This window comes from Rattus norvegicus, chromosome 9 (genome assembly GCF_036323735.1).
Source record: "Rattus norvegicus strain BN/NHsdMcwi chromosome 9, GRCr8, whole genome shotgun sequence".
Classification (NCBI taxonomy): Eukaryota; Metazoa; Chordata; class Mammalia; order Rodentia; family Muridae; genus Rattus; species Rattus norvegicus.
Window position 1 is genome coordinate 19,217,170 of NC_086027.1, and position 27,317 is coordinate 19,244,486.

At 45.8% G+C, this 27,317-nt stretch overlaps 1 long non-coding RNA gene across 6 annotated transcripts in view; it reads right to left on the reverse strand.

The window, feature by feature from the left end:
• Window positions 1–602: 602 nt before the first annotated feature.
• Window positions 603–27,317, reverse strand: part of LOC134480335 (uncharacterized) — a 31,411-nt gene continuing 4,696 nt past the window's right edge. For 2 of the 6 annotated variants that reach the window (XR_010054697.1, XR_010054694.1), the window contains one exon: window positions 5,535–14,306. This is a non-coding gene — a long non-coding RNA (uncharacterized LOC134480335). Of the gene's footprint in view, window positions 1,665–3,690; window positions 3,974–5,534; window positions 14,307–27,317 lie in introns of those variants that run through there. The other 4 variants (XR_010054696.1, XR_010054695.1, XR_010054699.1 and 1 more) reach the window with 4 other exon arrangements.

Here is a 27,317-nt window from a genome sequence, read left to right on the forward strand (position 1 = left end):
AGCCATCCCTCTCATGGTGGCTCTCTGTACTCCCGTCTCTCATTCTTTCTCTTAATAATGCTCTTCTCTAGGTGTGAAAGGGAAGCCTCCCCTCTCTTTTAAGGCCCATATTTAGATTTCCACATATATAACAAATATATATATATAATATAGTTTATGTAGTATACTGTAATTATATATATTATATTATATAGTATTATTTGTATAATATTTATACTCACATATATACTATATATAATATATATAATACTAATATGTATAATATATACTAATATATAGTAGTATAGTATATATACTATATATAATACTCTAGTATACGTATGTGTGTATATACCCACATATGTAGGTATAAATGCTATACATATAATATATACATATAATATAGTATATACAATATATACCTATGTATTATATATAATAGTATATATTATACTATACTTAATAGTATAGATGTGGGTATAAATACTACACATATATTATACTACCACATAAGTATTTAATAGTACATATAAATATATATGCAATTATATGCAATTATATATAATATACACACATACTATATATATACATACATATATATATATATATATTATTGTTTCTGTAATACTCTTTCTTCCACCTTGAGGCTTAACATGGCCTTCAGGTATTTTCTCCTAATGAGCTGCATGTCTGGAAGGGGATTATGTCTGATTTCTTTCTGGATCTCCCACTGATGTTTTATTATGTATTAGATAATACTCTTTCTTACAAGCAGAGATGTTCTTTATACCCATACCACCTTTCAGTTTCTCTTACAGCTAGTGCTTCAGAATCACCTCAGAAGACATGAGCTGCCTTCCATAGAGGCAGCTGGAGATGTAGCCCAGTTGATAGCACACTTGACTAGCAGGTGTGAGGCCTATATTCAGTCACCAACACTTCATAAAACTTGGTTTGAAAATGCAAGTTCATGCTCCCACCACCTGGGAGGTGGAGGCAGGAAGATTTGGAATTCGAGGCTAGCCTCAGCTAAAAAACTAATTTTAGGCCAACCTGGCCTTCATGAAACTCTGTCCAAACAAATAAATAAAACAAACACCAAAACATCATGGTGTTAATCTTGATGGCCAACTGTCAACTAGACTGGCTCTGGAATCACTAAAACACACACCTCTGTGGTAGATTTGTGAGGATATTTCCAAGAGGGGCTCACTGATGGAGAAATACCTTCCTCTGGAGTAGACACCACCCTCTAGATCAAAGGTTCTCAACCTGGAGGTCATGACCCCTTCTGAGGGTCAAGGGACCCTTCCACAGGGGTTGCCTAAGACCATCTGGAAACACACAAACTTATATTACACTTCGTAACACTTGCAAAATCACAGTTCTGAAATAGTAATGAAACTCATGTCATGGTTGGGGGTCACCACCACATGAGGGACTGTTTTAAAGGGCACATCATTAGGCAGGTTGAGAACCATTGCTCTGAAGGCAGCACAGGTGTAGAGGGGTCTGAGGAGAAGGCAGTGCAGCCAGCCCGTCTTCACTTCTTGTTGATGTGCGTCCATCTATTCCTTCACCACTGCTCAACCATTGCCACCCTTCAACGCTATCCCAACTCAGCTGCTTGACACATCCAGACAGCAGAAGTTATGATTCACGAGGCTTCAGGCGAGCATTTGAATCTGTGGGGACCGAAGAAGGAGATTTTCAAGTGATTGGTGGGTGTTGGCCAGGAGTTAGCACATAGCAGACAGACCTCCAGGCAGAAGAAACTGTTACATGAAGGCTTATGTCTTTCCAGCAGGCATAGGCTGGTTCGATGAGCAGGTAGGCAGCCATCCACAAGTGCCAGATGGGACTGGAGAGAGGAGATAGGAAGAGCAGGCCTTGGGGCCAGCCTTACAGGCTACATGTCAGGCTAACGTGAACTAAGGCTACATTACGTCTACGAGAGTTGGCAAACTCCGTCTCGGAAAGGCCAGATGGTGAACGGAGACTTTGAAGTCTGTGATGGTAGATCTCTGGAAAGCAGCTGCAGAGGCTGCATAAAGAAATGGGTATGGTCGCGCTTCAGTGAAAGTTTACTTACAAACACAGCCTGCCTGGGGGATTGACCCCTGGGCTGCCCGTATTTTGTCTACCTTTGCCACAGACAGCCCTGAGCAACATTCGGCGAGGCAAGCGTTTGGGGCAAGATTTATGAGACTTCGATGGACAAGATAGACTGAAGTGGAGGACTCTCTGGGAACCAGAAGGAAACAGGCCACCGGAGGAGGCTGGCAGCCGTAAGAACTGAAAGGAGACATGAAGCCTGTTTGAATGTGTAAAAGGACCTGGCAGCCTAACAGGCTCAGGAGACAGAGACGAAAACCAGATCCCAGGCCCAGGCCTGGGTAGAAGGGGAGAATCATGGCAAATTTGTGATTTAAGCTTGGGCATCACTCACTCCTCCTGCAGACACTCAGGTAAAGACATTCAGGAGAGGCAGAAACAAATCCAAAAATGGCTTCACCGTTCCTGCAAATTCAAACGAGATGCTCCTTTTCGCAGGTACGTATTATGGGGGTGGGTTTTGGCAGTGGCAGGCAAGGGGGGAAGGAGACACCTTCCCAGTGAGCTTTTTGCTAGTGTGAAGGGGAAATGGATACATCTGGAAAATTCAGAAGTGTTTGCATAAGCGAGTGTTGGCTGCTGAAGCAACTGTTTCGCAAACCCCAGGTGCTCCATTAGATAATGTTGCTAAAATGTTTGGGACTTGGGGAGGGAAACTGTATAAACATGTGATTTTACTATAGCTCATAAAAGATGATTGTGTGGAAACCTTAGAAAAATGGAAACTCAGCTCAGTAGAAATGAATCGTTTCCCTTCACGTTTTTATCGCTGCTATCTTGCTTGAAGGCCTGGAGGTGGGATTAGAAATGAGTGCCCAGGGGCCAGGCCAATATACTAGGATTTGGCAAGACATATCCATTTGTCTCCTGGGGTCTTCTGACTATGGTGCAGGGGAAGAAATAGAGAGGGGATGAAGCAATTGATAACGAAATGTATACCTAGATGCTCCAGGCCAGGCTCAGCGAGAAACAGCAGCAACAGGAGCCGAGAACAAAGGTGTAAAGAGTTGTTGGAGGGATGCTACATGGCTCAGAGGGGAAAGGCTTACTGTCACTGGCTGCTTGAGTTCAGTCTCAGGGACCCACAGAGCAGAAGGAGAGGACCAACTCCTGTAAATTGTCCTCTGACTTGCAAACATGGGAAATGGCATGTGGCTACCCATCCACATAAGTCCCCCCAGTAGATAGATAGATAGATAGATAGATAGATAGATAGATAGATAGATAGATAGATAGATAGATAGATAGATATTTAGATAGATAGATGGATAGATAGATAGATATTTAGATAGATAGATGGATAGATAGATAGATAGATATTTAGATAGATAGATGGATAGAAAGATAGATAGATAGATAGATAGATAGATAGATAGATAGATAGATAGATAGATAGATAGATAGAAAGATAGATATTTAGTTAGGTAGATATTTAGATAGATAGATGGATAGATAGATAGATAGATAGATAGATATTTAGATAGATAGATATTTAGTTAGATAGCTATTTAGATAGATAGATAGATAGATAGATAGATAGATAGATAGATAAACAGACAGACAGACAGACAGATAGATAGATAAATAGATATGTTTTAAAATTTAGTTTAAGGATCTAAGACTCAGTGCAGGAATTTCAGGGGATGCTGACCCCAAAGTCTCTCTCCAGCATTTCTCATTTTATCAAGTAAAATGAAATCTGAAACAGCCCTGATTCCAGTAGCAACGTCTTGCTTTTTATTTGCCCTTGAGGGGACGGGATGACAGAGTGTTTGAACAGCGGGTCGTGTGTTCATCCCTACGGTCTGCTCTCTGGAGCAACTGCCCTTCAAGAAGTTGTGGGCATCCAAACTTCCAGGAAGATCGATGGAGAGAAAACCTGAGGCAAACAGAACATTAGGAACTGCTTCGTTACAAGGGATTCCGCAAAATCCTTTCCTGGCTTTTCAGTTAGCCACCATACTGTCTGTAGTGCCTTCTCCAAGGGGGCTTAGCCCAGTGGAGTAACCCAGGGATAGACATGGTGGGGATGGGGGTCAGCATCTTAGTTTTCTTACTACTGCCATGCTAAAACAACGTAGCCAAAAGAAACAGGGAGAAAGAGGTTTATTCCATAAGGAAGTCAAGGCAGAAACTGCAGCGGAGAAGACGGAAGTGTGCTGCTCACTGCCTTGTTCCTGCGTTCCTGCGTTCCTCCGGCTTGTTCATCTTACTTTCTTATACCACCAGGACAACCTTCCCAGCAGTGGCACCAACCACACTGGGCCGGGCTGTCCCATGTCAATCAGCAATCATGGAAATGTCCCTCACACAGGTCAATCTGATGGAGGCGTTTTCTCAACTGAGGTTACTATATTCACATAACTCTAGCTTGTAGCAAGTTGACCAAACAATCAATCAATCATACAAAAATACCAGTCGGGCTTCTTTTCTCACCTTATTGGGGAATTCCTACTCCCAACAGGCAAGGCCGTGTAATCCTAGAAGGATCCAAGGCCTGGGAACTGGATAGTCAGTGGTTTAAATCCTGTGTCCACTCACTAGATAGCCACAAGCTATTTACAAAATCAAAATAAACCCCCTTGCCACCATCTGTTTACCTTGGTGAATGAGGGAGGGAGGGAGGGAGAGGGAGGGAGGGAGAGAGAGGGAGAGGGAGAGGGAGAGGGAGAGGGAGAGAGAGAGAGAACACATGCGTGCATAAATGGGCAAAACCAAGAGGTCAATTTCAGGTTTAATTTCTCAGGATCTATCCACTGTTCTGTTTGAGATGGAGTCTCTCAATGTCATGGGGCTTACTGGTTAAGTAGACTGGCTGGCCAGCAAGCCCTAGATACCCGACTATCTCTGCCTGCCACGGCTGGTGTTACAAGGGCCTGGCTTTTCGGTGTAGTGTGGTGATTTAAATGAGAAATATTTCCCCACAGGCTCAGATATCGGAGCACCTGGTCCCCCTGTTGGTAACACTGTTTGGGAAGCTTTAAAAGGTGTAGCCTTCTGGAGGAAGCATGCCTGCCTCCAGGGTAGGCTTTGAGACACAGGCCCTTCTCCTACATCAAGCTCAGTCTTTGCTTTGCGTCTTTACTGGGTTGAAGACATGATCTCCTAGTGTCCTGTTCTATCATCCTGTTATCATGCTTCTCCCTCTGTTACCTGCTCCCTGTGTGGAACTATAGAGCCAAAACCAAACTCTTCTAGAAGTTGCGTTTGGCCATGGTGTTTTATCGCAGCAACAAGTAACAGATACTTGTGAGTTCTGCATGTAAAAGTTTTGGATCCTCATGTTTGTACAATAAGCATGTTACCTGCCTGGAACCCCTGCACCCCCCCCCCCACTTTCCAGCCTGTCTCCAAATGTTTAAAGACAGTAAGCTGCCAAGCCCAAGTCATGTCCCCCACCAAGTAATTAATATCATTGTCAACAAGAACTGGTTTGTTTATAGAGTTTTAGGTCAGTTCCACTCCAGCTGCTATTGTGCGGACTCAGAATAGCTTAGGAGTGATTGGCGCCCATTGTGGGACTCTTTTGTTAGTTCCTACGTTTTTTGTACTTAGTCGTGGTTGGGCACAGGAGATGTCAATCACTCAGTAGAGAATGTGGGGCGGGCTTTCATACCTCCCTTCTACCTGACAATGCAGGGCAGATGAGGGGTGTTTTTGTGGGTTCTGCTTGCTGGCTTTGTGGCCGTGAGTAAATTATGTCACCTACTTGAGCCCGTGTCTTCATCACCTGCAGGATTATGGGAATGATGGGAGAGAGAATACTACAGAGCATGGAGCACAGTGTTGATCTGGGCTTCAGGGCTATGATGAGCAGGTTTGAATTTAAATCAACTGATTCTGGTTTTCACTTCTCATTTTAAAATCTTACATCTGGACCTTTATGAGGGGAAGGTAACGGGCTATGGACTCTGAGAGTGGTGCTAAAGTACAGAGTGTGCAGCTTGGCAGACAGGGGTCTATCAACTCAGTCATCCCCAGAAAAGAATGCACTGAAAGATGGGTCAGAAAAGGCACCCCACCCCTCAGTGGACCAGGGAACAAAACCCTTCACTTGGTCTTGGTCTTTGCACCTACAAACCCACTCTCTAGCTCTCCCCACACCACTCTGCCTCAGTCCATCTGGGGCTCCTAAGCTATGCTCTATTCTCAATAGAAGGTGAAAGAACAAGAGAGGCCTGGGGGTACACAGCCTGTCCTCTGGGACCCCCAGCCTGAAGGTACACAGCCTGTCCTCAGGGACCCCTAGCCCTAGGGGACACAGGTTGTCTTCAGGTGTGCCAGTTTTAGGAGCCCCCGCCTGTCCTCAGAGGCCCCAGCCTAAGGGGACACAGCCTGTTCTCAGCTATATTCAGACCATGGGGGAGAATACAGCCTGTCTTCAGGGTTGCCCAGTCTGAGCAAGACATAGTTGTCCTCAGGGAATCACAATCTGGGAGATGCCACAATCATTTCAACACCAGTGCCATCCTGTTGAGGAAGAGACTCCTCTGTACCCCAATATGTGAAGTCAAAGGTTTCTTGATGCCACAGACACCAACAGCCCTGTGCCAAAGCTTTTCAACCCAGGCAGTTCCAAGAAGCTTAGCTCCTAGCCTGGTCATTTTACATGGTCAGTTTGCATTATGTAGGCTTGCGGACGATGTGTCTAATTCCGTAATCTATGTATCATGCTGGAGTTGTAAAAAAAAAAAAACAAAAACAAAAAACAAACAAAAACCCCAAGGGATGAAGGTCAGGAGGCCAGTGTCCAGCTAGCCAAGGAAGGACCAGATGAAGGAGAAGGATTATGGTCCCTAAATGTGACCTAAAAGTTGAGGGTTTCCATGGCTGGGACATGGGTCAAGCACTTGGTGCTAAGATCAAGGGAGCCCTATTTTTTTTTTTTTTTTTTTGCAGGCTACTAGAGACTTCTGTGTTAGAATAATCTGGTGGCTGTGTGAAGGGCTCTGTGATGGGAATGGAGTCACAGTGGGACACGTCTGTAATTCTCCATCTCTGGAATAAGGGAGCTACCTTCGACCTTCTGTCAGAGATGCCTTCCCCCAACCCCCAGGGGAGAGCTGACTCCAGCCCCTGAATCTGCACTGGGCTGCAGGTCACCACCAGGGGCCCTGGGCTCACAGGATCTCCAGTTTATTTTGGTAGCTCTCTACCCTCACCACACCATGCTACCTGATACTCAGAACACTCATGGGAGAGCTGACCCTTAGAGAAATGTCCTTGTGACTAGGGCTTTCTCTATGTCTAAAGGGGGAATGGCTTTAACAGAGGCAATGCTATTCTATTCATTTATTCATCTATCCATCCACTCATTCATTTATTCATTTTCAGTCAGGGCGTGGGGGGGATGTGCCATGTCACCCATGGGAAGTCAAAGGATCACTTGCAGAAATTGGGTGGGACCTCCCACCGTGTGTGTTCTAAGGATTAAATCCTATTGTTAAGATTGGCAGCAAGCACCCTTATCTGCCAAACCTTCTTACCAGCCCCCAGACATCACATTTTGAAACGCTTCTCTGAACAAGAAGGCAGAGATGAAGGGGATTTTTTTCCATGCTTTGCCTTTGGTCCTGGTATCATTTCATCTTTTCTCCACTCCTGGGTGTTCTCTGATCTACAGGGCAAGTCGTTGCTCAGCTTTCTGGGTAAGTGAAGTGCCCAGTTTTGGGGGATGGGACGGCTGATCCCGGAGCAGTGGGACTCCTGATACATCTTCTGTTTCCAGACAGCTCTCCTGGGGAGCAAATTCTGAGGGAGCTGGCTGGGGTATTCTGGGGACATTACTTGGGAAACGGGGTGGAGGTGGGGTGGAGGACAGGGATAGACTGAACAGGAGAAGCAAGTGGGGACGAAGTTCTGATGGAAACCCAGCCTTCCCTTTAGGAGCTCCACAAAGATGAGACACGAAGATGTCCCTGCAGTCACTGGTGGGTGGAGGTGACGTGTGAAGGGGTCTCTGTGGGAGAGAAGCATTCTCCATCAAAGCAATCCTCAAGGTGGGGAGATGAACACTGAGGGGACCTGGGAACATATCACACTGACACAGGGAAAGTCTGCAAACTCGTGCAGGTAAAGTGAGACTTAAATCCAATGTCCTCGGTGAGGGCAAGTGTGGGATAAATTCTGACATGATGCACGCACACACACACACACACACACACACACACACACACACACACACACACATACTGTCTGCAGGTAGCCTGCATGAAGCTCTGGAGTGATGCCAATAAAATGGGAGTAATGTGGCATAAAGACTCATACCCCCCCCCCAACTAAAGCATCAGAGCTTAGGGGAGAGAGAGAGAGAGAGAGAGAGAGAGAGAGAGAGAGAGACAGAGAGAGAGACAGAGAGAGACAAAGAGAGACAGAGAGAGACCGAGAGAGACCGAGAGACAGACAGAGATAGACAGAGAGACAGACAGAGACAGAGAGAGGAGAGAGAGACAGAGAGACAGACAGAGAGACAGAGAGAGGAGAGAGAGACAGAGAGACAGACAGAGAGACAGAGAGAGACAGAGATCTTTGGACTGGCTTTCTAGGCATGCTCCTGAGAACATCTCCCCCTCCTCCACCGAGGTGTCCTGGACCCTTACATCCATCAGTGGGAGAATCAACCCCATAGACATTCTCATTGAGATTCTCTCATCCTCCACTCCACTGGTAATATAGAAAGAGCACAGGCTTTGGACTCAGATTGTCTTTGATCTCGTGCCAGCACTTACTGGCTGTGTGGCCCTGGGCACTCCTGTCAAATTCAGTTTCCTCCTTGGGGGAAAAAATTGAAGCAAAAGAAGAGAGAGGATGAAATGGCCTCACGTGTATAAAATTCCTATGATGATGTTAGGCATGAGGAAAATTCGAGATTCCTTCCCTCTCTACTCTGGCCTGGCACAACTACGGGAGAGTCAGAGTCGGGAGACAGTCTTCCTCCTTCCAACATCAACTAAGTCCTTGAATCCTGCTGTCTTCTTCTATTACCAGCTTCACTGCTGGACACTGACACAGTTTGTGAGCTCAGAGCCAGTGTGGGGACTTTGGGAAGGAAGATGTGTGCTGTGGAAGAGTCGGAACAGTGGAACACTGTAAGGAAGCCATCAGAGGCAGCGGCTGGGCCCTGTGAAATGAGTAACGCAGTCAAGAGGAAACACCAGAGGAAGCCTGACTTATCAGCCGGCTCTGGAGCTGGTCAGCCACAGGCTGGCTGGCTGAAATCTTGAGAGATAAAATATGAAAGAAGAACTTGGAGATTGAATCCAGGCCTCCAGCCCTCTGGGATCCTTTCTGAACTCCGACCTCCAGGAGGGTTGCTTTTCTCAAAAGCATACAGTCTCCAGGCTGGACCACCAGGCTTGGAATAGGAGGGTCATATGCCCATATCGAAAGGAGATAATTAATGAAGGATGCTTGTTCTTTTAATTGACTCCCCCACTGGTACAGCTCCATGACCCAGGCCTCGAGCTGGATCTAGTACTGATTAAGGAAGACTTAGCATGGCTTCTGGCCAGTCAGAAAATTAAAAGAAAATGAGGACAGAAAACCAATGTTGCTCAGGAGAACTGCCATTTCAGACCACACAGGACAGTGGCAGAGACGGGACACAGGGAGGAGATTCTAAGGGGACAGCGAAGGGTAATGGATTGAATGTGGCCAAAGACCATGATATTAATGGTCATAGGCAATCTAGGCTTTTGTCACCACACTGATACAGAAAGAATATCGTGATGATAAAAACACAAACCTCGTCACTATGGACAATAAATATAAGACAATAAATAGTTATAAAATATTTACAAAAACCCAAAGTGTTTCTATTCTTCCTTCTATAGGATGTTCTGGATGATAATGTCACTCCAGCCCTTCCTGTCCATATCCTAGAAGAAGATTCTTGATCCTGGTGATGGGGGTGAAGGGCGCGGCAGGTATGTGTTTAGGGACAGAGAGGAGACAGCTAAGGAGTAGCCAGCTGCACAAAATCATGGGAAGATAAGACCAAACTCCAGAAAAAAAAAAAAAAAAAAGATCAAGAGGACCAAATAGACAACAGTACTCTAATAAAATGGCTAATTTCCAGCCTGGCGGATGTGAGGGAAGCTAAGACCACGCCCACTCCTGGTGACGCCAAACAGTAAAGCAGCAGGAGTGCCACTCAGCAGTCTAGGGGACATTTGAACATGGTGAGGTGTCCGCTGGAACCGGATATCTTGTAAAGTGTCCTCAGTTCTGAATTCCCCAACCGGATCTCTTCTCCCTGCCTCTTTTGTTGATGCTGTCTTTGCCTTGTCTGAGTATGGTGTGCCTTTCTGGTTTTCTCGCTGTTTTCCTGTCCTCCCATCTTCTTGGAATGTAAGCTACTCAGGTACAGGGTTCAAGTCCTGCTAGCTCCTTCTCCCCTGAACTAAACAGTCAAGCAATGTGGTGCAGGAAAGCAGCAGTTCTGAGACTGCCGTTCTCCAGAAGACCTGCAGAGGAGTTGCTTCTCCCTATTCACCAGTCAGATGCTACAGGGGTGGGTAGCAACTGACTGCCCCATTCTCAGGAAAATTGCTCCCAAGCCTGAGTTGACCTGGAGGCTGAGTAGGAGGACAGGACTTGGCTGGAGGAGGCTGTCTTCCTTACCCACTTCCTCAGATCTCAGCACCTAACCAGTTGGCAGGGAAGACAAGAGGCTACCCCGTTGCCCTTACGGACTCCAACTTTGCCTTGCAGTTTGTACTGCATGGAGTCAGACTGAAGTATAGCCCTTAGCCAGACCTGACCTTTGTGCTCTCCTGACCCTCTTACCGCCCCCCCATTCATCTCCTGAGACTCCGCCCCTCATGGTTGCCCACGCCAGGTCACTATTCACACTTGACTGGAAGGGCACTGACCAGAGATGAGCATTTTAAAACCGCCATGGTGCCCAGCCCTAGACAGGATGTGAGTATTGGTAAGTTGTCCGGTAGCAAGAAGGAGAGGAGAAATGAGGAGAAAAGTGTGTGCGTGTGAGTGTGTGTGTGGTGTGGGGTGTGTGTATGTGTATGTGTGGTGTGGGGTGTATGTGTATGTGTGGTGTGGGGTGTATGTGTGTGTGTGGTGTGGTGTTGTGTGTGTGTGTGTGGTGTGTGTGTATGTGAGTGTGTGTGGGGTGGTAGTGGGGTGTGTGTATGTGTGTGTGTGTGTGTGGTGTGTGTGTGTATGTGTGGTGTGGTATATGTGTGGTGTGGTGTGTGTGTATGTGTGGTGTGTGTGTGTGGTATGGTGTGGTGTGTGTGTGTGTGTGTATGTGTGGTGTGGTGTGGTGTGTGTGTGTATGTGAGTGTGTGTGTGTGTGATGTGTGTGTGGTATGGTGTGGTGTGTGTGTGTGTGTGGTGTGTGTGGTATGGTGTGGTGTGTGTGTGTGAGTGTGTGTGTGTGTGTGGTGTGTTTTGTGTGTGTGTGTATGTGTGGTGTGGTGTGGTGTGTGTGTGTATGTGAGTGTGTGTGTGTGTGATGTGTGTGTGGTATGGTGTGGTGTGTGTGTGTGTGTGTGGTGTATGTGGTATGGTGTGGTGTGTGTGTGAGTGTGTGTGTGTGTGTGGTGTGTTTTGTGTGTGTGTGTGTGGTGTGTGTTTTGTGTGTGTGTGTGTCCTAGTTAGGGTTTCTCTGAAGAGACACCGTGACCACAGCAACTTTTATAATTTAATCGGGGCTAGCTTACAGGTTCAGAGGTTCAGTTCATTATCATCATGACAGGAATCATGGCAGTGTCCAGGCAGGCATGGCGCTGGAGGAGCTGAGAGCTCTATTTCTTGTTCTGAAAGAACAGACTGGCTCCCACGTGGTTAGGAGAAGGGTCTCATTGCCCACTTTGACAGTGGCACACTTCCTCAACAAGGCCACACCCCCTAATAGTGCCATTGCCTGGGTCAAGCATATTCAAACACCACAGGAGCTAGTGAACCAACAAGAAGCTTAGTAATGAGCTGGTTATCTCAATGAACAGTGGCACTTAGCCCTTTGGGGAAGCATCTGAGGTGCAGGGAGGAACACATCTGGGAACTGTCACACAGAGTGAAGCTCCCTCCTATCATTACCTAGTGATGATGGCCTCGGGACACTTGACACTTCCACTTCCTCCTGCCCTTCCTTGCTGCTGACAAGTAGTAATGGAGCTGTTCATTAGTGACCTCACAGTGCAGTCAGGAGGATACGGTCAGGTTCCGGCAGCACGCTGAAATACAAGCCCTGCAAAAAGACGCCGATGATCACGCTATCCAGATGTGCTGTGGTTGCAATGTCACCCAGCCCAGAAGATGTCACAGGATTTCCGGGCTCTTGGCCTCTTGCCCAAGGAATTAAAAATGAGAGTTCACGGAGATTCAGAAAAGAAGCAAGTAAACACACTTCCCTCAGTGCAAAGCCATAGCGCTGGTGATAGAGCGGCATTGTCAAAACTGATGGCAGCCACGTGACGCAGGGTATTCAAGTGTCCAGACAGTCTCTAAAGCTCCCCTTTATGGAGTTTAAGAGAAAAAGAAGCTGGTTACTAAGCTGGGTGGGGGGGGTGATAGAAAAAATTCGGCAAGGGTGGAGGGTACCTTTGGAGCAAGTCAATTGAAGAAATTATGCCAAGCAACAGATCTAGTGTAAGAGATTTATTGGAGAAGGGAAGAGCAAAAGGCCCTTTTTTGAGTGGGGACACGAGGAGATATAGAGACAGGCAGACAGGCAGACTGAGGGAGGAAAAGAGGGAAAAAGGGGGAAGAGAGAGAGAGAGGGAGACAGAGAGAGAGAGAGAGAGAGAGAGAGAGAGAGAGAGAGAGAGAGAGAGAACACACAAGAGAGAGAATGAGGAATACAGAGTGGAGAGAGACAGCTAGGGAACGAGATAGAGAATGGGCCTCCGAGATCTGGTGGTGGCAGGTGATGACCTAAGCTGCTGCTAGGTCCCCGGTAGCAGGCTGGTGGAACTGCCTGATGGCTAACAGGTAGTTGGGTGCCTCTCTATTTTGATTGATACATCAGGTCATCACACAATCGTTTCTCTACTTCGCACGTCCCTTCCCACAATGCATTTGATTTAATCATATGCACACTCAGGCATGGGCATAAGGTGGTAAACGGGGGAATCCCCCTTAAAGGTTACTAGAAGGCACGGTTTTGACACATGGCATATACATCCAAACCAGCTCAATCTGGATTGGCCCTTCTCTTATTCATACCTAGGTCCATTGGGAACTCATTTGAATAGAAACTGTCTAAACTGCACTGTTCCCTGGGCTGGAGAAGCTTGTACTATTATTTATAATTGATTATATACTATTGTTATCAAAGGGGTTCTCATGTGCTAGTTGCATTGTTTTGAAGGTGTATACCTAATAGTTGGAGGTGAAGAAGCCAGGTTGTCAAGCACATTATTATAAAAAGGTATGTGCTTGTATAACCTAGACCCAAATGGGGACTGCAAGCTAAACCATATGCTGTGCTTGCCCCCAAACATCTTCCTCTACTCCATCAACTCCCAGTCCTTCAAATAACCTTGTAATGGATACCCCAAGAAGATGTCCACATTGTTATAACTTCCTACTGGTCCTCTTTCCTGTTTGACACTGAGTTGCCTGGGCCTGTGTTCTGGGAGTCTTGGTCTCTGTGTCTGCCTAAGGAGGCAGAGTACTGTCCTTGCCTGGTTGCCTTTGCTTGCCGCTCTCTCCGCTAAGCCTCTTGCTAGTTTTTGTTGTGTTTGTTGGGGGAGTGGGTGGTGTTTTGATTTCCCCTGGGAATGTATCAACTCCTTCTTTGACAAGATAGATATCTGTCCATAAGGCGGCCTGGCCAGAAGTTGGCCTGTGAGGCCCCTCATCAACAGAAGAAGAATAAGCCTTCTCTTTCTGTCTGACTCCAACCCCCACTCAGAGGACTCATTTCACCGGGCAAGAAAAGCCCTCTCTCTTCCCGTGAGAGGTCAAGGCTTTTGTTTGGTGCACAGACCGTTTCTGAGGCTCCACGGGAAACTGTCTCTATCTGGAGCCAATTCTTGCTGTGTTGCAGGCAGCAGCTGGAGCCTTTAATCTTACGGGGTCTGCGACTCCAGTGCAGGCTGAGCATCTCTTTGGTATTGACCCTTAGAAAGTCAACAGCCAGGTTCACAGCCGATCGCTGGCAGATGTAAGGGATCCAGTGGCTTTACATCGTCGTCCCTCGTGATGGTCTTTCCTTCTTTCCCTGTTTGCCCTGCTTCCTTCTGCACCTGAGAGTTTTTTTGAAAAGTACTATGTACTTATTTGAGTCAGTTAAGAAAACACACACACACACACACACACACACACACACACACACCCAAATATCACTTAATATTTTCTTTTCCTAGTCCTCCGTAGCCACTGCTGCCCACTATTCATGATCATGGTCACATGATCATCCACACTGTTAGGTATGAGGGTGGAATCTTCATCTACAGTATGAGGAGATACAACCTTGGGGGAGGGGAATGGAGCCTCAATAATTCTAGTGGATTTATGAGGAGACAGAGTGCAAACACCTGCACACACAGCTCTCTCCTTGGCACACGATGTCCTGTGCAACTCCAGGATTCTTCCAGCAAGAAACCCACCACCAGTTGCTGCTCTTTGACCTCAGACCAGAATAGTGAGACAAAAATAATCATTTTTTTTAAAGTTAAGAAGCCTTCCTAGGTTATTGTGTTGACTGACACAGCATTATATTTAGCTGGGGGAGGGAGATAAAGAACATACTCAAATCCCAATCAAAAGTGAACAAATAAAAAGGGAGACTCTTTTGGTGCTATAGACTATGAGGTGGTTTGAATATGCCTGGCCCAGGGAGTAGCACTATTAGGAAGTCTGGTCTTGTTGGAGAAGGTGTGGTCTTGTTGGCAGAAGTGTGTCACTGTGGGGTGGGCTTTCAGACCCTCTCCCTAGCTGGCTGGAAGCCAGTCTTCTCCTGTTTGCCTTCGGAACAAGATGCAGAACCCTTATCTCTTCCAGTCCCATGTCTGCCTGGACACTGCCAGGCTTCCTGTTTGATGATAATGGCCTGAACCTCTGAACCTGAAAGCCAGCCCCCAATTAAATGTCGTCCTTATAAGAGTTGCCTTGGTCATGGTGTCTGCTCGTAGCAGTAAAACTCTAAGACAAACTGTAACAACATTGATCTTTAACTAGAAATACAAATTCCCTCAGGCATGACTTTAAAACTCCAAGAACTGATGTTCGGAGAATGAATACAACTACACAGCTAGTTTCTCATGTCTTTACATGGGAAACACTACGTGCTTCTGTCGAAACTATTCTAGGTGCTTTCCCTTTATGTTTTTTTTTTCCAACTAAAAGACCACTGGATGCTCTCCCAGAGATCCACGGTTCACTTCCCAGCACTCATATGGTAGCTTGCTACTGTCTGCCACTCTAGTCCTAGGAATCTAATGCCCTCTGCTGGCCTCCATGGGTACTGCACACACATGAGGACTAGACATACATGCAGGCAAACACACCTACACATAAAATGACAATAAAGAGAAGTTTAAAGAAGCAAGGATAGTGAGTCTCATGTAGCTTTTTAAGCATAGGTGAGCAAAGATTGAATACTAGCAACATATAAGACAAATACAAGCTGATATGGGAAGTGGAAGCGTTCATGTTGGAAAAATGGATGCAAAAATCTCAACTAAAGGACTGGAGCGATAGCTCAGAGGTTGAGAGAACCTACTGCTCAATCACCAGGCTGTAGTTCAGATTCAAACAGCTCCAAGGCATCTACTGCCCTTTGCTGGTCACCAAGTGCACATGTATGTACTGCATGCAACCTCAGCCACATAAACATATGCATACTCACACAGAGATAAAGCACTTTTTACAAAACCCAAGTAAAACTTAGGATATAAACTAATCATCTTACTCAGCTCACCCACTAAACTCAAATCAAGGCATTTAAGGCTTAATCACAGAGTCTAAGACTGACCTACGACAACTAAATTCTCAATATAAACGATCACATCACTAGAAAAGAGTGACACTATGTTAATATCAAGTAGTAAGAAGATGTCTTTTCCTGTTCAAAACTACACTTTGTATACAACTGCTTATATTTAGATAGGTAAATTGTTTTATTTGTTTTTAACTTTTACCTATTTTATTTTTAAAATTTTTTGTTGTTTTTCATTTTGCTTTGTCTTGAGACAGCGTTTCTCTGTGTAGCCCCGGGTATCCTTGAACTCACTCTGTAGACCAGGCTGGCCTTGATCTCAGAGATCCTCCTGCCTCTGCTTCTGGATTGCTGGAATTAAAGCCTTGCGCCATCACACTGGGCTTAAGGTGTATTTTGTGGTGTGTGTGTGTGTGTGTGTGTGTGTGTGTGTGTGTGTGTGTGTGTGCCTGAGTGGGTATATGTGTGTACCGTGTACATTCGGTTGCTCATGGAGACCAGAAGAGGCCATCAGATTCCTTAGATCTGGGGTTGCAGATGCTTTACAGGTTCTGGGAATTAAATTCTGGTCCCGTGCAAGGGCAGAAAGTGGTTTTAACCCCTGAGCCACTTCTCTAACTCTTAAATGGATTGTTTTAAGTAGATTAGTCATCACATTTCAGTTTACATCGATCGAGTCTCCAATGCAAGACACACTATGACTTGAAGTAACGTTAAAGCCTTTTACTTAAAGGCAGCATGCAAACAGAAATTAGTCCGAACGCCTTCTTCACCATCTGCACTTAACTGCAGCAGCAGCGCAGGGCCTGACCACTGCTAGGGAAAGAAAGGCTATGAAAGGACTAAATATATGGAGGTAAGTAATACAAATACTCCTATTTACTGGGTTACCTAAAATAATCAAAAGAAACCAACTAAAATATTATTAGAGGTAATAAATGAATTCTCTGGAGTTTAAGATGTAGTTTCAAAAATTAATGTGTTATTATACCAGGGGCACAGTGGACACAGGATGAAAACAAAGAGCACATTAATGGTTCTAAACACTTGAGTAGCAACATAGACCATAAGAGGTTTATTCAAATAACAATGTACATAGTTCATATTAGACAGAAGATGGGTGGAGGGAGAGCTGTGTCATGTCTAGGCACAGCAAATGGCATGGGTTAAGAAAACACCCACGTGTCCTCACCTTTCTTCAGCCCCATTGATGCTGACTCTATGGATGTTTTGTAATGGTGGCCAGGGCCTTGCAGACGCTGGGCAAGTGCACCACCGTCCTGTGAGCCACCCCTAGCATAGAAATCATATCTCCTTACTACCTGTAATAGTGGACTTCAGCTAGTGGCTCTCACCCATGTCGTGGTCAGTTTTAGGTCCCTGTGAAGAAAAACCTAACAAACTCAGGTAAGGAAACATCTGGAGCCTTTGATGTTTATTTATTTTGTTTTGCTTGGGATTTTTTGTTTTTATTTTTCTATTTTTTTGGACCAGGGTCTCACATAGCCCAGTCTGGCTTCAAGCTTATTATGTAACTGAGGAAAACTTTGAACTTCTTTTTTAAGGAGATTATTTTATTTTTAAGTATGTATATGTGTGTTGGGGGGGGGAGGTACATGCTGGTGAGCACAGTGACTGGGTGCAGGAAATGGAGTTGGGTCTCTTGGAGCTTGGGTTACAAATGATTGTGAAGCCCCTACCTGATGTGGATGCTAGACACAGAACTTGGGTCTTTGCAAGAACACTATGGCCATGGGCTCTTAACTATTAAACGATATCTCCATGACTTAAACTTCTAATCCTTCTGCCTCTACCTCCCCAAAGCTAGAACTATATGTGCCACCATGCCCAGTTTATGTGGTACTAGGAAGAGAACACCGCGTTCCATGTGTACCAGACAAGCAGTGAACCAGCTGAGGCACAGACCCAGCTCTCTGGCTCCTGTGTTCAGAGACTTCAATCCTTGTGCACTTGGCCTTGTTGCTTCTGTACACATAAGGTGACTTATTTCATCATGTGGCAAGGGAGCACGAGACAGAGCCATTGCGTTGTGGGCTCTCCTTTACTGCAGGACAAAGGACATCCTTCAAGGGCATACTTCCTAGTGACCTAGTTCCTTAAATGAGGTCCTTCTGTCTGGCATTTACAAAACCTGGCAACCATGCCAGTGCATTATAAATCCACCCATGGAGATTGCTACCCTCGTGATCCATTCATGTCCCAAAGTCCCATCTCTGCTGTGCTGGACAGAGCCTTCCACATAGGAGCCCACCCTTCCTTCCTCCCTCCCTCCCTCCCTTCCTTCCTTCCTCCTTCCTTTGCTTCCTTCCTCTTCCTGCTCTCTCTCTTTCTCTTTTTCTCCTCCTCCTCCTCCTCTTCCTCCTCCTCCTCTTCCTCCTCCTCCTCTTCCCCTTCTTCTTCCTCCTCCTCTTCCTCCTCCTCCTCCTCCTCCTTCTTCTTTCTCCTCACCCCCTCTCTCCAGTGTGTCCCATGGAATATGATGATAAGGATTATCAGTAATTTAGCTAAGCCAGCAAGTCCTGGGAATCCTCCTGTCTCCACCTCCCCGACACTGGGACTACAGATCCCCCTCTTTTTACAGAGGTTCTGAGAGACCAAACGTGAGCCCTCATGCTTGAGCTCCAAGCACTTTGCACACTGAGCCATCTCCCCACCGTGAACTCATATCTCCTTGACACCCGAGGCTGACTCTTTAATATTGCTCTCTACAGACTACAGCGGGTCAAAGATAAATATAAAAATCGAATCCATAAAAAATTATCTACAAGAAAATAGAACAGAATATTTATCTCAGTTCTTGGGAGGAAATAAATTTATGAATATTAAAAATGGAGGCTATCACGAGAAACAAGATGGATGCGAAGAAATCCATAAAACCAAGGACTCCTGCACAATAAAAAGCAATAAAATAAACATCAGAAGGAAAGCAACAGATAAGGGGAAATATAGCTGATAAATACAATCAGAAATATTTGCTGCCCCAAATATATGAAGACTTGATAAAATATATAAGATGGATGCCCAGATTCTCCAAATTAAGAGATCAAAAGAGATGCTCGGAGAGTGCTAATGGAAATTGAGGTGATAAATCAACCCAGAGAAGAGGCATTCACACTGCCAATTAAAGACAGCACACACAAAAACCAACTGAAGGTGTAATTCTACTCACTTAATGAGCAGAGCCAAACAAACTGTCTGAGGGAGATGGGGTGGGCTATTTTCCCATCAAGTCTCCAACTGGTACAGATTTTCTTACCCATAACTCACACTGAGGGGCGGGGGTGTGGGTTCACCTGCATAGCTTAGTTGCAGTTGAGACAGTGCAGGGGTGATAGGAACTCTGTGTGTGTGTGTGTGTGTGTGTGTGTGTGTGTGTGTGTGTGTGTGTGTGTGTGACCCCAGCACTACTGAGACAGAAACAGGATCCCAGCCTGCATAACTGAATCAGTGAGTCCTCCCTCTCTCCCCTCCCTCTCTCTTCCCCTCCTTTCCCCCTCCTTCCCCCTCCCCATCTCAGGCCACTCATGTATTTCTGTCTACTGGGACACTGTGGTAAGTTCATAATGAATGGATTGAGCTAAGTGGGACTACATTTCCCAGAATCCCCTTCTCTCCGTGTGGAAGACTTGAGAGGTAAAAGAGAAACAGTTACAAGATAGTTTCCCCAGGAAGGGAAAAAGTCAGCCACATTGTGGCTCATAGATCTTTCTTATCTTTCAAATCTGTTAGCTTTATTTGCTGGTGTGGGCAGCACTAGGCCATCGGTGTTGCTGGTTCCCTTGCACAATCCCTTTCTGCAGGCCATTGAGGAGAGATCCCACTGTAACCACAGAAGTGTAACTGAAATCCCTCCTATGATTGTGGCTATGTAATGGATGGGAAAGTGACCAGACTTTTTAGGGCTTCATAAATGCAGACTCTATGTTGGCATTGACTCCCAAAGAGACAAATGACCACTGTGGCTCACATATCAGAAGGTGTACACGGAAGTGAGGTGACCCCTCTGGATCCTGCGAGTCCCACCCTACCGTGTGGGTATTCTTTTTCTTTTTAAGATTATCTGTGTTTTTCCATGTTTCTATGTGCACCATGTATGTGTAGTGCTCATGGAGGCTGAAAGAGCAGGTACGGTGCTGTCAGGGGTGTAGGAACAGAGACTCGGTGCTCTGTAGGGGCTGTAAGTGCTCCTGACCAGTGCTCCTCTCCAGCCCCTGTAGGTGTCTCTTAAATCACTATCAGTATAAACAGTTGGCTGGATAGAGGAGAGGTCAGATGCCATTGAAGAAGGGTCCTGATACAATCTCAGGAGTGCATACCCTCCATCTTCCTTCCTCTGGCTCCTGATCAGGAGTAAGGACAGCATGCCGGGAAAGCCATGTAGGAAAAGCCATGTGGGACAGTCATTTGAAGATCTGGTACTACCATTGTTTATTGGCAGCTTCCATGGGAGCTCAGGTCATGCCCTTCAGGGTTATTATTTAAATCAGTGACAGATACACTTTTACTCTTTTGGATCCTGGGATGTAAGAGAAATGGTGTCTTCCCAAATTATTAGCCTTAAAAAGTCACAAGTTAAAATTTGGCTTTCTACCTCCATGTCTCGGGGCTCAAGTGCCCAAATGCTGCTGCCACAGGGTGCTCTGTGGATGATTTCATGAAGTTAGAAACCAGAGTCTGGGAGGTGGCTCTGTGGGTAAAAGCATGCTTGCCAGGCAATCCTAATGGGCTGAGTTTGGTTCCCTGGGACCCAGATAAAAAGTTGAGTGTAGCTGTGTGAATCTTTAATCCCAGCACTCAATAGGGTGGGATAGGAAGCGGTCACAGGAAAATCTCCCAGAAGCTTGTGGGCCAGCTAGCCTGCAAGGCGGGGAGGCAAAAACAAAGAGAGTAACCTTGTGTCAAAGCAAGGTGGGGGTGGGAGGCTGGAGAAATGGCTTAATTGCTATGAGTGCTTCCAAATCTTCTAGAGCTCCTGACCATTGAGGAAAGACCCTATTATAGCTGAAGGGTGACTGGAACCCCTCCTCTCATTTCTTGTTATGGAAATCAATGGCCACTTACCAGTGGCCGTAATTCCAGGTCACCTGACACCCTCTTCTGGTCTCTACAGGTGCCCCCCTGTAACATACATATGCATATACTACACACACACACACACACACACACACACACACACACACACACACACACAACTTAAAAAAGGAAAGAAGAAAATGGGAGTCAAGACCTGGCCACTTCCTGACCTCCTCATGCAGTGGATCAACAAAGAATAAAGTTAGCAAAGGTGCTGGACCCCCAGTAAGGGGCCAATTGAACACCCATGTAGGGACAGGAGTTATGTGGGATTCAGGTAATCTCCAGGGACACCCCTCATGCCTCCCATCACATGGCTACACATGAGGAACACCAAAACCATAAACAACTCAGAATCTGGAGGTTGAAGGTTTGGACCATGAGAGCTAGAGATGGTTGCTGAGGGAGAAGGAATACCCCCTGTGTAGAGACAGGAAGTGTTAGCAAACCCCGTACCACCACACATGCAGATACTGAGCAACGAGGAGGATTTTTTTTATATTTTGACATGATTATATGTTTTTAAATTTTATTATTGTTTAACTATGTGTATGCATGTGAGTCTGTGTGCACACAAGGGCAGTGCCCATGGAGGCCAGAAGAAGGCATTGGATGGTCACACTGGAACCAGCATTTCAAGCAGTGTGAGCCCCCCAACTTGGGTGCTAAGAGTTGAACTTAGCCGGTATCCACTGCGCCGTATCTGCCAGCCCCGTGTGAACACGTTCATACCTGTATGGTCAGTGACTATCTGACCAGTTTCTCTCTGCCTCCTCCTGCCGTCTAAGATAAATTGTATTTGTACTAATTTGTTTTTTGGCATGAAAACTCTAAAATAAAGTAAACAGACCCCGGAGTTGGACAAGAGGAAGCCATTCATGTTATAGTGACTGTAGGGTACAGGTATAGAGGCTGTGATGTATGTAAGTCTACTCAGAGACATAGACTTCTCTATTGTCTATGAACTAGGTATAGATTAAAGATGCACATGCTAACTGACTCCAACTTTCCTGTGTGAAATGAGCAAAAACTAATATTTATCTAATAGACGTATAAAAGTAAATGACATGGCTTAATGCATATAAGACACGCAATTATTGACTTTTTATAGGTTAAAGTGAGAAAATAGAGAAAGGACGTAAGAGAAGGTGGAGAAAGAATAAAGGAGGAAGGGAAAGGAGGAGGAGGAAGAGGGAGAAAAAAGGAAAGGGAGAAGCAGAGGGAGGAGAGGAGAGAGCACGGTGTGAGTGGACACTAGTCCGAGCATTAATAAGTGTGGGAGATTATTAACAAAGTTCAGAAGGATGTCTCAGGCTCACGCTTCAGAACACGCACACATCAGTCTTCTATTTTAATAAGCAATCTCATCTGCTGCTGAGGGAGAAAGCAGGAGGACCGTCCATCTTCACGTGTGGGATTTTCTCTGCATTATCCTTTTGGTATTAAAAATGTTGCGGCTCCCAGCAGGCATGCGGCAAGCATGGCTTTGGGTTTGCTTATGCCAGACGATGTGAATTCTCTACATTGGGACATGGACCATCCCAACAGACGATGGGCACAGAATCATTTTGAGTTCATTTGATATTAAGAAATACTAGGACAGTCTATGGGGTTTGCCCCCGTGGAGTCAACCAAAGGCAGATGGAAAGTATTTGAAAAAAACTCGTGTGTGTACTGAAAATTTGTGGACATTTTACTTTGTTCTTTTAAGAATCTTTGTCCATTATTTTATGTGTTTGCCTGCGTGCATCTTCGTAGCATGTATATGCAATGCCCACAGAGGCCAGATGAGAGCACTGATCTCCTGGCTTTGGAGTTGCAGGCAAACCACCACAGGTACGCTGGGACTCAAACCTAGTTCCTGTACCTAGTGCTCTTAACCTCCAAGCCATGTCCCCAGGCAAACCATACAGCATTATAGCTATTTAATTGCTTTTCCATTGTGCTGGTCATTGTAATAAATCCAGAGGTGATTTCAAAGCTATGAAGGAGAGGGGTGAGTTATCTGCAAATTCTGTACCATGTATACAAGAGATTTGAGCATCTGTTGATTTCAAGGTCCAAAGGGGATCCTGGAACCAATGCCCTAAAGTTGCTAGGGGTGTGTGTCCTTGACCCCCAGAGGTAATCGCTGTATCATTCAGTTTGTTTTCATGTGTGCGTAGTATTCATCTATGTGTGCATGTATGTGCATGTGTAAAGGCATCAGAGTCTTCCTCAATCACTCTCTATCCTATTCATTGAGGCAGAGTCAGATGAACCCAGGGCCCATTAATATGACTAGTCTAGCTAGCCAGCCTGCCCTGTGTCTCTGTACTTGTCTGGCACTAGAATTATAGGTAAACAAACTACATGAGACCTATCGGTTTTGGCTTAGTCCTCAAGTATGTGGAGCAAGCCCCTTGCCCACTGACACTTTGCTCTGTCCCCTTATCATTTTGTTTAATCATCAGTTTTACTTTTCACTTGCAAAGGGAAGCATTCCAAAACTGAGTAATATCCTTCAAAGCAGTTGCTACACTACTGGCGGAAAAGGCAAGTTAGACACTCCAAGATGAACAACTGAGCTAGCAAGGCCTTGGGAATCAGGGCACAGAGGTGACACAGACAGTTAGTTCACCGGGAATTCCCAACTGTGGACAGAAAAGGTGAGCAGCTGAGGCACCTGTGTGAGCCACATCTGTGAGCCACACCTGTGAGCCACATCTGGACTCCCTGCTCTGCGGGTGCAGCTGGGGCACCTCATCTGTGAGCCACACTGGGGAACCACAGCTGGACTCGCTGCTCTGCAGGTGCAGCCAAGCAGCTGTGTTCTGGGACCTTCCTTGATTTTCTTTATCTGTCTCCAACAATGGGATTCCTCCTCTTTGTTTCATTTTTTTTATGGTTTATTCTCTTATTCTGGTGGACTATTTCCTCTAGCACATTACTCAAAGGCAACTCAAGGAAAATAAGATTGATACTGCACACGTGAAGATGCCATTTGGCCCTTACCCATAGGTGATGGGTGTCAGGAAATTACGGACAGGTGATCAGTGGCTGGGTGTAGAATTCTCCTCCGACAATAATTTCCCTTCAGAAGTTTTTGGTTGTTTCTTTATAGCTTCCACTTGCTGTGGAGGAATCCATAGGCATTTCATTTCTCGACCCTTTCTAAATGACTGATAATCTCTTTGCAAGGTTTTGAAAATTTTCTACTTGTCCATAGAGTTCTAAAAGTTCACAGCCATACATCTTACTTCCCACTTGTTTGGGTCCATCACAACAGGCACTGGTTGGTCCATTACAACAGGCACTGGTTGACATAACAGGCATAGGTTGATCCATCACAACAGGCATAGGTTGACACAACAGGCATAGGTTGACACAACAGGCATAGGTTGGTCTATTACAACAGGCACTGGTTGGTCCATCACAAGAGGTATTGGTTGTCCCTTTTCATATGGACACACAAACCATTCTGAACCATCTACCAAATTTAAGAGTGAAGACCGTACACTTCTAGATGAAGATGGATTTTCTTACAAGGCCAGTTTTAAACTTGTATGGTCCATCAGTGACAGTGCATCTTGGTCTAAGCCATCAGTGATAAAGTGCTTCATTGAACACACTGCTTACAACCCACCAGTCAGTGGTAACTTTGAGGGTTGCTCAATCAGACACCAATTTGCTGTAGTGAGAATTATGGTCTCTGTATAATGAACTGGTCACAGCTATGATTATACTTTTTGATGTTAATGTGGTTTGGATTATTTTATGTTAGCCTTTTAATACCTATATATGCATCCATGACCATAAGCTTAACTGCGTGAGGACAGGCCATACAAAAGGCTTCGAGAAGTTGAATTAAACAGAGTCTCTTGGGCATGGCTTTTGGCTTCAGATATTAAGTGACAGCCTTTTTTGTTTTTTACATGATTACAGTCTTGACACCTCATGACTAAGTCTTTGTGCACACTTACGATCATGCCACACCCAAAGCTGCCACAGATGTATGGCAGCTTGTATCTTACGTGATCTTTCAGAAGCCACCGAAGTACACACTTGGTTCCCAAGTCTCTCTTCCTGCTACATATTGAATCAAACGTCTCCTTCTGGAAACCTTCCAGTTCTGTTTTAATTATTACTTTTATTTTAAAATTATGGGTATCTCTATATGTCTGTGTGTGGGTGTGTGAACATGAGTGCAGTTGCCCACATAGGCCAGGAGAGGGCACTGGGCTGCTGGGGCTGGCGTGACCAGCGGTTGTGAGTCACTGTTAAAGCACTAGATATCATATCAGTGGGAGTCGGCTTTCTTGGCATTCTAAGAAAACAGGAAGCACCTGCAGGTGCATCTAAGATGCAAATCGTGTATTTTGATGATCAGAGTGTATAAAGAAAGCTCAAGAGAATCAATGAACGAACACTAAGTATGGATTGCGATTTTTTTTTCTGAAGTGTGCTTCTAACCCGTGACTCTCATTGCTGGTGATAAATGGGGGGTGGGGGATAAGAGCCATTAATCATCCATTAGCTTGTTAAAGTTATGCATGCTGGGAGGAGAATGCTGCTTTAGCGAGTCCAAGCCTCACACACAGCAGCTGAAAAGTTCATTGTCCACACCTCTAGGGTTCAGGCTCCTTTCATGAGCAAATATTGAGACTAGACCTGGCCATTGGCCATCATTAAGGAAGGTGGCATTTCTACTTCCGGTTGCTAGGGAAGATTCAGTTGCCCAGGAGGGGCAGGGCTCCTGGGACCATAGCTGGCTCTAGGACTCTTTGGAGCTGTCTTCTTTCCTTCTTCTCTCCGTCCCTCCTTCCTTCCCTCTCTCTTTCCTGTCTGTCTCTGTCTGTATGTCTGTCTGTCTGCCTGTCTGTCTGTTTCTGTCTGTCTGTCTGCATGTGGAGCCCAGAAGTCAACCATTAGTATCTTCCTCTATTGTGCTCAACTTTGTAATCCTTTTGGGGTCATCGTCTCTCACTTTCCTGGCGCTTGTCTCTGGCTAGGCTGGCTGTCCAGTAAGCACTAGTTGTCCTTCTGTTACTGGCTCTCCAGGATTGGGATTACAAATGTGTGTCGTCCCTTTATTGTATGGCTTTCAGGGGGTGGAACTCAGGTTCTCATGAGTGGACAGCAGGCACTTTGCTGGTCGGGGCATCCCTGCAACCTCTGGAGCTGCAGCATTACTAAGAGTTAACTTCCTGAAGACAATGTGCTCCTGCTGGTTGGACTCCCTGAGTGCTCCTGCTTCCTGCTCCTTCTGTTCATGGCCGCTGAGCATCTCCTTTGACTCTGTTTTGATTGTGATCCTTCAAAATCCCTTCTTCATTTTTGCGACTTCCAACTGGGAGAACTCTGTCTCTTGCAGCCTGTGGCCCCCCGAGTTTCAGTCCCTTTACCTATCCTAATAAAACCAGCTTACCGTGCTGGGCTCGCATGAGCAAACCGAGGACTTGCTCAAAAAGATCAAGTTTAGAGGCAGCATAGTCAGGATTTAAATTTAGTTCATTGTAATTAAAAGCCCCACTTTTTACCTGTTTAGGGCTCCTATTTTGCTATCCACAGGATCTCTGGCAAAGCTTTGACCGTCTAGTTGCTAGTCCTTTCTACAACCCCTCCTGCCTGCATTCAGCTCACACATCCTGTGAACCGACATGGACAGGATGGGAAAGGACAAGGAAGATTAATCTTGGCTCCACATAAATTTGCCTCTCCTCTTGGTGACAGGACCTGACAGAAGGGGGCTCTTTGCAAAGTTTTCGTGGGCACTTAGTCAATACTACTGGGGAGAGGGAGGTGACAGGGACAAAAAAAGCCTCATGTCCCTGAAACTTCGGCAAAGGGAGGGATTCAGCCCTGGAGCTTGTGACCTGAATGAATATCCCCAAGACAGATGGTGTGACTTGTGGGGAAGGATGGAGTTGCATTGTACGACTTAAGGTGTGTCTCTGAAATATTGTGTGTTCTAGCTTCGAGGAATGAGGTCCGGAGAAGGGAAGAGATGTGTCCATGTCCCGGCCTCGGAGTGTGTCAACACTCAGGTTTCTGCCTCTCTGTGGGTTTCCTGTGTCCTGGGGCAGGTGCATCCATTGATTCCTAGTAGAGCTTAGACCTGGACTGGTCTCCTTGCACAGGCTCATGTACAGAACATTTGGTCTCTAGTTGGTGGCTCTACTAGACGTGGTGGTCATGTTAGGAAGTAGTGCACCTGGGGTGTCGTGGGATTCTGTCCTCATGA